General features: G+C 38.6%; 1 pseudogene; it reads left to right on the top strand.

Annotated features, from left to right (window-relative positions):
• Window positions 1-4,737: 4,737 nt before the first annotated feature.
• On the top strand, window positions 4,738-7,604 carry LOC101431506 (disabled homolog 2 pseudogene; annotated as a pseudogene).
• Window positions 7,605-10,428: the final 2,824 nt, after the last annotated feature.

The raw sequence follows: 10,428 nt of genomic DNA, 5'->3' as shown, positions 1-10,428 counted from the left end.
AAATAATTATATTATTACTCTTATTCTTTTTTCCATTTACCAAACACTTATGCAGCCTCTCTAAGAGATAGGTAACTCTTTAAGAGTTTTAGAAATAAAAATTAAATTTAATCCTCATAGTGTAAAAAGTCATACCAAATTAAGGTGGACCTTTAATCCAATACGACTGATGTCCTTATAAAGAAGAGGAGATAGACAGAGAGACAGAGACAAATAGGGAAAAATGCCACATGAAGACAGAAGCAGAGACTGGTGTTAAACACTCCATAAGAAAAAGAATGCCAAGGTTTGCTGTCAAACATCAGAAACTGGGGCAAAATGTTAAGTGAGTTGTCCAATGGCACACATCTAGGAAGTGACAGAGACAAGATTGGAATGCAAAGAGGTTGGTTCCAAAGACCAGCCCTTAATCACTATTTGTACTGCTCAGAATGATGGTATCTCAAGGTAGCATAGTCATTGAAGAACTCTGCCCAATTAGACCATGCATATATAATCACATATTTTATTACATAGTCATCATAAATTTACCTGAATATCTCCAGTGATGGAGAACTCATCACCCATAGTGGTAGCATAATTGATCTTTAGACATTTCTCATTTCATTTATTTTTAAGTTATCTCTTTTTTATGGGCAATATATGCACATGATACAAATTTCCGTCCAGTATTTAATTGATTGTTGGTATTTAATAATTGATTTGTACAGCTCTTTATTCATTGAAAACAACTCTTTATGAATTAGCTTCCAGCTCGAGCTCTGACTTATAAAGTACTTGGGAGTTTTACTTTTACTATTACTGTATGAAAGAGCTTTAACAAGCTAGAAAATCAACAGTTTTGTTTGGACCCTGCAGAACACTGAGGTGTCAGGGCACACCACTGCTCTGAAATCTGGAAAGACACTGAAATCTGAAGAGTCACAGTTGAAAGCTGCCTACATGAAGCTTACCTGGAGTACAAACAACCAGTCATAAACCGGTAGAACACTTAAGTGATCAATTTGATGAATTGCTAGAGACTAAATATGAACTATCATGTGAGTGAGAAATTCCTTGGGGTTATGTTCTTAGGGAGACCACATTTTTGTGAATTTAACTTTCAGTAACCCTACAAATTCCCACAGTGAAGTTACAAGAAAGAGCACTTCACGGCTTGGGAATGGAAAGGAAAGAGTACTCATAGTGAAAAATATCCAGAACCTTTTCTGTTACAAACCTGCACTCCAAAAAATATATATATACTTTACCAGAACTTTGTCCTACATCAGAAAAGCTACATTTCTCCCATTCCATGCCCATTTAGGCTTTATAGTGATGGGAGACAAAGCTCTGCCACTGGAGAAATGTTTGTGAAGGACACAGCCTGAAGATACAGTGCCACTAAAACAGTGGGATCATTTGGAAGTATATAGAATATTCTATCTCCCCAATACCTTAGCATAGCACCAGAATAACAACAATGGATTAGCTAGAAGAGCTGCAAGATGTAGATTCTCTCTGAGGAAGAGGACTTAAGGAAGGCTAAAGACAAGAGGGGAGATAAAAATGAGATCATGAGAGGAAACAGAAGACTCTGGCAGCTTCTATTTATTTAAAAGAAAATATTAAATATGGCCCAACTTCTACCAGATTAACATAAATCCTCACATTAAAGTCCTATCTTCCTCAGATTCTATTACTCAGCATAAGGGAAAAAAAAAACTGCAGTTTTCAACAACAAAATTACAGGGCATACCAAAATGCAAGAAAAAAGACAGTCTGAAGAGACAAAGCAAGTATCAATTAGGCTCAGAAATGACACAAATGTTGGAAGTACTAACAGAAAGGGAATTTTAAATAACTGTGATTAATTTTTAAGGCTCTAACAGAAAGAGTAGGCAGCATTGAAGAAAAGATGGATAAAACAAACAGAGAGATGAAAACCATAAAATAGATTCCAAAGAAAATTTTAAAAATCATAAACACTTTAACATAAATGAGGACTTTTTATAATGGGTTCATTAGTAGGCTTTATATGGTCAAGGAGGAGTCAGTGAGTTGCAAAATAGGTCAATTAAACTTTCCCAACTGAAAAACTAAAAGAAAATAGAGTGAAAAGCAAAACAAAACAAACAACAATTTAAAAAACCCACAACAAAACAGAACATCCAAGATAGTTTCAAAAGATGTAAATACATAAACTGGGAATCCCACTGGGAGAAGAAAGAGAGAAAGGAGCAGAAGTTTTTGAAGTAATAATGCCTAAGGACTTTCCAAAAATAATGACAAAAAAAAAAACAACACACACACACATTTATCCAACAATCTTAGAAAAAATAAACAAGATAAACACCAAAATATCTAAACCTAGACAACACATACTCAAATGGCAGAAAGCCAAAGAGTAAGAGCAAACCTTGAATGAAGCCAGAGAGAGGAGAAAAAAACAAACAAACAAAATTGCCTATAGAGACACAAGGATAAGAATTACAAAAGAATTCTCATCAGCAACCATATATGCAAGAAAAGAGTGGCGTAAAATGAAATATTTGAAGAGTAGGAAAAAAAAAAAATTCACCAACCTAGAATTCTATAGTCAGTGAGTATATCTTTTAAAAAATGAAGGGGCAATGAAAATTCTCTCAGATAAACAAAAACTAAGGAAATTCTTTGCCAATAAACCTGTCATGCAGGAAATAATTTTTTAAAATCTTCAGGGAGAAATAAGTGACATAAGTCAGAAAGTGCATCTACATTAAGAAAGGATAAAAAAAAAAAACCTGAGAAGGCATAAATGAAAGTAAAATAAAATACTTTATTTTTTTCTATGATTTTTTTTGTCTTTATTTTTTTAATATTACATTAAAAAAATATGAGGTCCCCATATACCCCCCACCCCCCTCACCCCACTCCTCCCCCCATAGCAACAATCTCCTCCATCATCATGAGACCATTCATTGCATTTGGTGAATACATCTCTGAGCACCACAGCACATCATGGTCAATGGTCCACATCCTAGCCCACACTCTCCCACATTCCACCCAGTGGGCCATGGGAGAACATACAATGTCTGGTAGCTGTCCCTGCAGCATCACCCAGGACAACTCCAAGTCTAGAAAATGCCTCCACATCTCATCTCTTCCTCCCATTCCCCACCCCCAGCAGCCACCATGGCCACTTTCTCCACACCAATGCCACATTTTCCTCAATTACTAATCACAATAGTTCATGAATAGAATATTAGTAAGTCCACTCTCATCCATATTCTATTCTTCCATCCTGTGGACCTTGGAATGGTTGTTTCCATTGCACATCTATATCAAGAAGGGGCTTAGATTCCACATGGATGCTGGATACAATCCTCCTGCTTTCAGTTGTAGGCACTCTTGGCTCCATGGTGTGGTGGTTGACCTTCTTCGCCTCCATGTTAGCTGAGTGGAGTAAGTCCAATAAACCAGAGTGTAGAAGCTGAAGTCTGTTGAGGCTCAGAGGCTGGCTATCATATGGTCATTCCAGACATTCAGGTCCCCTGGGTATATATTAAACGCCAGCACCAACTACAGTTCTGGTAAAAGTGACAGAAGAGGCTTGTGAAAAAAGATCACATCTGAGTCCAGCTCCATCACATGGAAACACAAACTCCAAAGAAGGGCCAACTGACATGGCACTGAACTCCATCTGCCATGTCCATAGAACCTGTGGGTCTCTGTAGCCCTCAGAAGAACCAATACCCGGTGTTGTATCTACTTTATCTGCCTCTGGGACTCTAATGAGGTGTGCATTAGGGCAAACCCTCTGATAACCTCCCGGCTCTTTTTGGAGACTCATAGTCATATAAACTCTTTTGTCCTTTCCATTTCCCCTTTGATAGCATTTTTAACTCCTGGTGTTATATGTAGACTGAGATATTCTGCTGGTCTGAGTTGACCCTTTTATTCAGGGTCATTTTCTAGTTACATCATCAGCTGGTACTTGGTAGTAATCCCTCGGCACCAGGGAGGCTCATCCCTGGGAGTCATGTCCCATGCTGGGGGGAAGGCAACGCATTTAGATGCTGAGTATGGCTTCAAGACTGGCCACATTTGAGCAACATGGAGACTCACAGGAGGTAACTCTTAGGCACCTTGCAGCTCTAGGCTTTGTTCTTATTTCAGGAGCACAGGCTAAAATACTTTATATTTCTTATTTTTCATTGATCTAAAAGAGAATTATTTAAAGTAATAATAGTAGCAATATATGTTTGATTATAGCATATGGATAAGTGAAAGTAATATCAAAAGGGATGGGAAGGAAGAAGTAGGAATATTCAGTAATAGTGTCCCTCTACTACACATGCTATGGTATAATGTTATTTGAAGCTGGACTTAACTTAGCTAAAAATGTGTATTGGAATAAATAAAATAATAATATAAAAACCCTACAACAACCATGAAAGACTCTTTTAAAGAATTATAATTAACATGCCAATAGAAGAGAGAAAGTGTAGTCATACAAAATGCTTCATTAAAACCACAGAGGGCAGAACAACAGGAGGAAAAGAAATCAACAAACACATATAGTAACAAAAAACAGTTAAAATATGATAGATAATAATTCAACTGTATCAAGAATCAGTTTAAATGTGAATGGTGTAAACACACCAATTAATAGACAGAGATTGCCAGAGCTGGTTAAAAAAGCAAAAGCCAATTCTATACTTTGTACAAGAAAGCAATTTATATATAGACTCAGGTTAAAAGTAAAGAGAGTCTGCAACCTGGAGACTCCGGAGACGGGGAAGTCATGCTCCTGTCTCGGAGGCGCTAGCGGGCACGTGTCTGTAGGTTATGTTCATTTGAGATTCTCTGTCGGAAATCACCTGGTATTACTAAGTTCCGTCGGAACAGGGTTTGCTGCCTGACCTCTTGCCATGTCGAACGAAGTGGAGACGAGTGCAACCAACGGTCAGCCTGCCCAACAGGCTGCACCAAAAGCCCCTTCGAAGAAGGAAAAGAAGAAAGGCCCTGAAAAGACAGATGAGTATCTTCTGGCCAGGTTCAAAGGAGAAGGTGTGAAATACAAGGCCAAGCTAATTGGCATTGATGATGTGCCAGATGCAAGAGGGGATAAAATGAGCCAAGATTCTATGATGAAACTAAAGGGAATGGCAGCAGCTGCTCGGTCTCAAGGACAGCACAAACAAAAGCTCTGGGTCAACATTTCGCTTTCTCAGATAAAATTAATTGATGAGAAAACTGGGGTAATTGAACATGAACATCCAGTGAATAAAATTTCCTTCATTGCCCGTGATGTGACAGACAACCGGGCATTCGGTTATGTATGTGGAGGAGAAGGCCAGCACCAGTTTTTTGCCATAAAAACAGGGCAACAGGCTGAGCCATTAGTTGTTGATCTTAAGGACCTTTTCCAGGTTATCTATAATGTAAAGAAAAAGGAAGAAGAAAAGAAAAAGACTGAAGAAGCCAACAAAACAGTAGAGAACGGGAGTGAGTGCCTCCTGACGCTTGACAACCAAGATAACAAATTGAAATTGGGTGTTGACCAGATGGATTTGTTTGGGGACATGTCTACACCTCCTGACCTAAATAGTCCAACAGAAAGCAAAGATATCCTGTTAGTGGATCTAAACTCTGAAATCGACACCAATCAGAATTCTTTAAGAGAAAATCCATTCTTAACAAATGGCATCACCTCCTGCTCTCTTCCTCGACCGAAGCCTCAGGCATCCTTCTTGCCTGAGAATGCTTTTTCTGCCAATCTCAACTTCTTTCCCACCCCTAATCCTGATCCTTTCCGAGACGATCCTTTTGCACAACCAGACCAATCAGCACCCTCTTCGTTTGATTCTCTCAAATCTCCAGATCAGAAGAAAGAGAATTTGAGTAGCTTGTCTACTCCACTGAGTAATGGGTCCCTGAATGGTGATGTTGATTACTTTGGTCAGCAGTTTGACCAAATCTCTAACTGGACTGGCAAACAGGAGGCTCAGGCAGGCCCATGGCCCTTTTCAAGTACGCAAACACAGCCAGCAGTGAGAACTCAGAATGGGGTATCTGAAAGAGAACAGAATGGCTTCCACATCAAATCCTCCCCGAATCCTTTTGTGGGAAGCCCTCCCAAAGGATTGTCAATACCGAATGGCGTAAAACAGGACTTGGAAAGTTCTGTCCAGTCCTCAGCACATGACTCCATAGCCATTATCCCACCTCCACAAAATACCAAACCAGGAAGAGGCAGAAGGACTGCTAAGTCTTCAGCCAGTGACTTGCTTCCATCAGACCTTTTTGCTCCTCCCATCTCAGAATCTCCAGGCCATATGTCACCTCCAGGACAGCCTGCAACCCAACAGACCAACCCTCTGGATCTCTTCAAAACAAATGTTCCCGCTCCGGCAGGGCCCCTTACGGGTCTAGGTGGTGTATCAGCCACAGCCCCTCAGGCAGGACCGTGGAACCCCCCACCATCTTTAGTCTTCAATCAGCCCCCTTCAATGGTCCCAGGAGCTATTATGGGTGGTCAACCTTCAGGATTTGGTCAGCCGCTCCTTTTTGGCACAAGCCCAGCTGTTCCAGGTTGGAACCAGCCTTCGTCCTTTGCAGCTTCAACTTCCCCTCCAGCCCCTGCTGTTTGGGGCCCTTTAGCATCTGTGGCACCTAATGCTTGGCCATCAACGACCTCCTTGGGGAATCCTTTTCAGAGCAATATTTTTCCATCTCCTGCTGTGTCAGCCCAGTCCCCTACTAGGCTCCCTTCTCTCCTGGTCGCTCCTCCTCAGCCACCTCCCAGAACTGCTGCTGCAAAAGACATCACCAATGATGCCTTTACCGCCTTAGACCCACTGGGGGATAAAGAAGTTAAGGAAGTGAAAGAAATGTTTAAGGACTTCCAACTGCGGCAGCCACCTGTACCTGCAAGGAAGGGAGAGCAGACTTCCTCTGGGACTTCCAGTGCCTTCTCCAATTATTTTCACAGCAATGTTGGCATTCCTCAAGATAATGTAGACCATGATGACTTTGATGTTAATCAACTGTTGAGCAAGATCAATGAACAACCAAAGCCAGCTCCCGTACAAGGTGCCCTGCCAGTTACCAAATCTGCTGACAATGCATTTGAAAACCCTTTCTCTAAAGGTTCTTTCAGTTCATCACCACAAGCCCCTATGACTCCTCAACCCATAGTTCCTGATGTATATAAGGATCCTTTTGGAAATCCATTTGCATAACTTCTGAACTTGATATGCTGATGATCCAGAGGAACAAAAAGGTTGGCTTTTGTAGTAGTCAGGAACAAAGCTAATAGCCAGATGTGTCCTGACCTCTGCTCTTGTTCCAGCTTTGACGTATTATCTGTTGCCTTATTTCTTGCTGCTGCCTCTTCCACTTGTAAAATGCCTTTCACTTTCTGTCTAGGTTAAAGTTAAACGGAGTCTACGGCTTTAAATTAAGAAGCTAAGCTCTTTAGCTTAAATGTAAATGAAGTAGTTTCCCTACTTGAACCCTTGCCTATTGTGTCCCTAGAGCCTTCTGAAACCCTCTACTGTGTATCCTGTGATTGGGAGATCTGATCTAGCCACCACAAACCCCTCAGATCACACTGTTTTGAATAAATTTTCAAATCCTTACCATTCGAAGTTGTTTGGGGTTCTGTTTTAGGGTGTAAAATCTAATGACTGTAGTAGAACAAAGCACCTTTCAAAAGAAATCTTGCTTCAGACCACCACAGAGATTTTTAAAGTAAAATTGTAGCAAGTCTAACTTCTTTGGGCACTTTGAATCTATCAGATGTGGCTTCTCTTCTTTCCAAAGCTCGAATGTCTCCCCAGGGCAGAAGTGGCTTTTTCCCACAACTTGCTAGCTCTTGTAAGTAAGGGAAAAGCTGGTACCTCTTCTCTCCTTTGCTGTCTGATTTTCTTTTCCATCAACTTTGCTCTTGAGCTCATACAGCCTTACCTCCCTTTCACATGCTAGAGGGTTCTAGGGGGAAAAAAGTCTTAGGGATTCGCAGATCTGGAGCCTCTTTATTTTCTCAGTAATTAGAATTGCAAATGGATACAACCTTTATCCTTCCTATGGAACAGAAGGTCAACTTCTTGAGCTGAAATTCTAGAAGAGCAGTCAGTGTTGATGAGCAACTGAAATCAACTCAGCAATGAAAGGACTGAATTCTGAAGAGCAACCCATCACGAAGCTAAATGTGATTGTGCCAAACATATTAGGTGCTTATTTGGGGTCGTAATAGCCCTTTATCAAGTAACTGGAAAACTTTCTTAAAGCCACAATCTCATTATTAGTAGGTAGATAAGTGAAAAAAACAGTATAACAAGTATTTGTTGTCACTTAAATCTGTCTACAATACTTTTTCCCCTCAAGAGTGTGGAAACTTTCCCAGATCATTTTCAGTCCTATTGTTAGCACAGTTCTAAAGAGTATGTTCTTGCCAAAATGATTTTTTTAATATATTGGGTTTCTAAATGTTGTCTCTTAATCGTTAATGCTCAGGTTCTTGTGGGTGTTAATCAGCCACATATAACGTTACTTTTAGGTGAAAGAAGATGATGATGGACAGGGATTTAAATAAGATGGTGACTCATGAATCTTTATTGATTAGCTCAAACTAGTCCACACTAAAAGTCCTGTGGTTAAATGTTTAATGGTAAGAACCAAACATATATGGCATAATTTTCCATCCAGCTTCCTACTTGGTCACTATAAACACAGACTTGACATAGAATTTTAAAAGTCCAAATACTGAATATGCTAAACTGGAGGCAACTATTTCTAGGTAATGGAATTTTTGAAAGTGATGTTCAGCCACACAGCTGTTTTGTATGTACTTATTTTCTCTCGTGCACTTTTCTGTATACAAATCTATAAATTTACTCATTTTAATAAACTGGAATGACAGAAAAAAAAAAAAAAGTAAAGAGAAAAAGGTATACCATGCTAACACTGACCAAAGGAAAGCTGGAGTAGCTATATTAATTTCAGATAGAGTAGGCTTCAGAACAATTGATACTTATTGGACATAAAGAGGGGAATTGTATAATTATAAAGAAGTCAATTTTTAGAGTGTACATGTGTACACATCTACATGTGTACATACCTAACAACAGAGCATCAAAATATGAGAGGCAAAACCTGATAGAACTGCAAGAAGAAATAGGCAAATACAGTATTATAGCTAAAGATTTCAACAAATCTCTTTCAGTAATTGATAGCAGCAAGCAGAAAATCAGTAAGGACAGAGTTGTACTGAACAGCACTATCAAGCAAATTTATCTAATTGACATTTATGGAATATCCCATGTAACAATAGAAGAATACGTATTTCTCAACTCATATATAATATTCACCAAGTTAGACCAGTTCTAGACCTTCAAACACATCTTAACAAATTAAAAATAATAGAAATTATGTAAAGTATAGTCTTAAGCTACAGTGAAATTTAACTATAAATCAATAACAGAAAAATATTATTCCCAAATATTTGTAAATTAAACATGGATCAAATAAGAAGAGAGCAGAGGAAATTAAAACCAAAATATTTTGAACTGAATGAAAATGAAAACAGAATTTATCATAAATATTGTGATATAATGAGAGCAGTGTTTAGAGGGAAATTTAGGGCGTTAAATGCACATATCTGCAAAAAAAGAGAGCTCCAAATAAATATCCTAATGTTCTGCTTTAGGAACTAGAGAAAGAAGAGCAATTTAGGCTTAAAGCAAGAAGAAAAGAAATACTAAAAATTAGAGAAGAAATTGATGAAATTGAAAACAGGAGAAAAATAGAGAAAATCAAAGAACTCCAAAGCCAACCAGTTCTTTGAAAACATCACTCAAATTACTAAACTTCTAACCATTATAACCAAGAAAAAAGAAGACACAAATTACCAATATAAGAAATGAAAGAGGAGTCAAAACCATTGATCATTAAAAAGGCATTAAAAAGAACAAAAGATTACTATGGAAAAATGCATGCCTACAAATTTAATAACTTGGGTGAAATGGGTCAGTTCTTGAAAGACCAAAACTACCACACAGGGAGAAATAGGTAATAAGAATAAGCCTATATCAATTAGAGAAATTGAATGAATAATGAACAACAGTCCAAAGAAGAAAGCACCAGGCCCAGCTGATTCTACTGATGAATTTGAGCACACATTTAAGGAAGAAATTATACCGATTCTTCACAATTTCTTCCAGAAAATAGAAGCAGAGAGAAGACTTCCTAATGCATTCTGTGAGGCTAGAATTATACTACTATGAAAGGCAAAGATGTAACAGGAAGACAGAACAAAACAAAACAGAAAAAAACAACCAAAGGTCAATATCTCCCACGAACATACATGTAAAATTCATCAACAAAATATTAACAAATAGAATGCATCAATATCTAAAATGAATTATAGACCAAAATCCATGAGGTATTTATTCCTGGTGTTCA

Source organism: Dasypus novemcinctus, chromosome 26 (genome assembly GCF_030445035.2).
Source record: "Dasypus novemcinctus isolate mDasNov1 chromosome 26, mDasNov1.1.hap2, whole genome shotgun sequence".
Lineage (NCBI taxonomy): Eukaryota > Metazoa > Chordata > Mammalia > Cingulata > Dasypodidae > Dasypus > Dasypus novemcinctus.
Note: the sequence above shows the minus strand (reverse complement) of the source record. Positions and strands in the feature narration are given on the sequence as shown.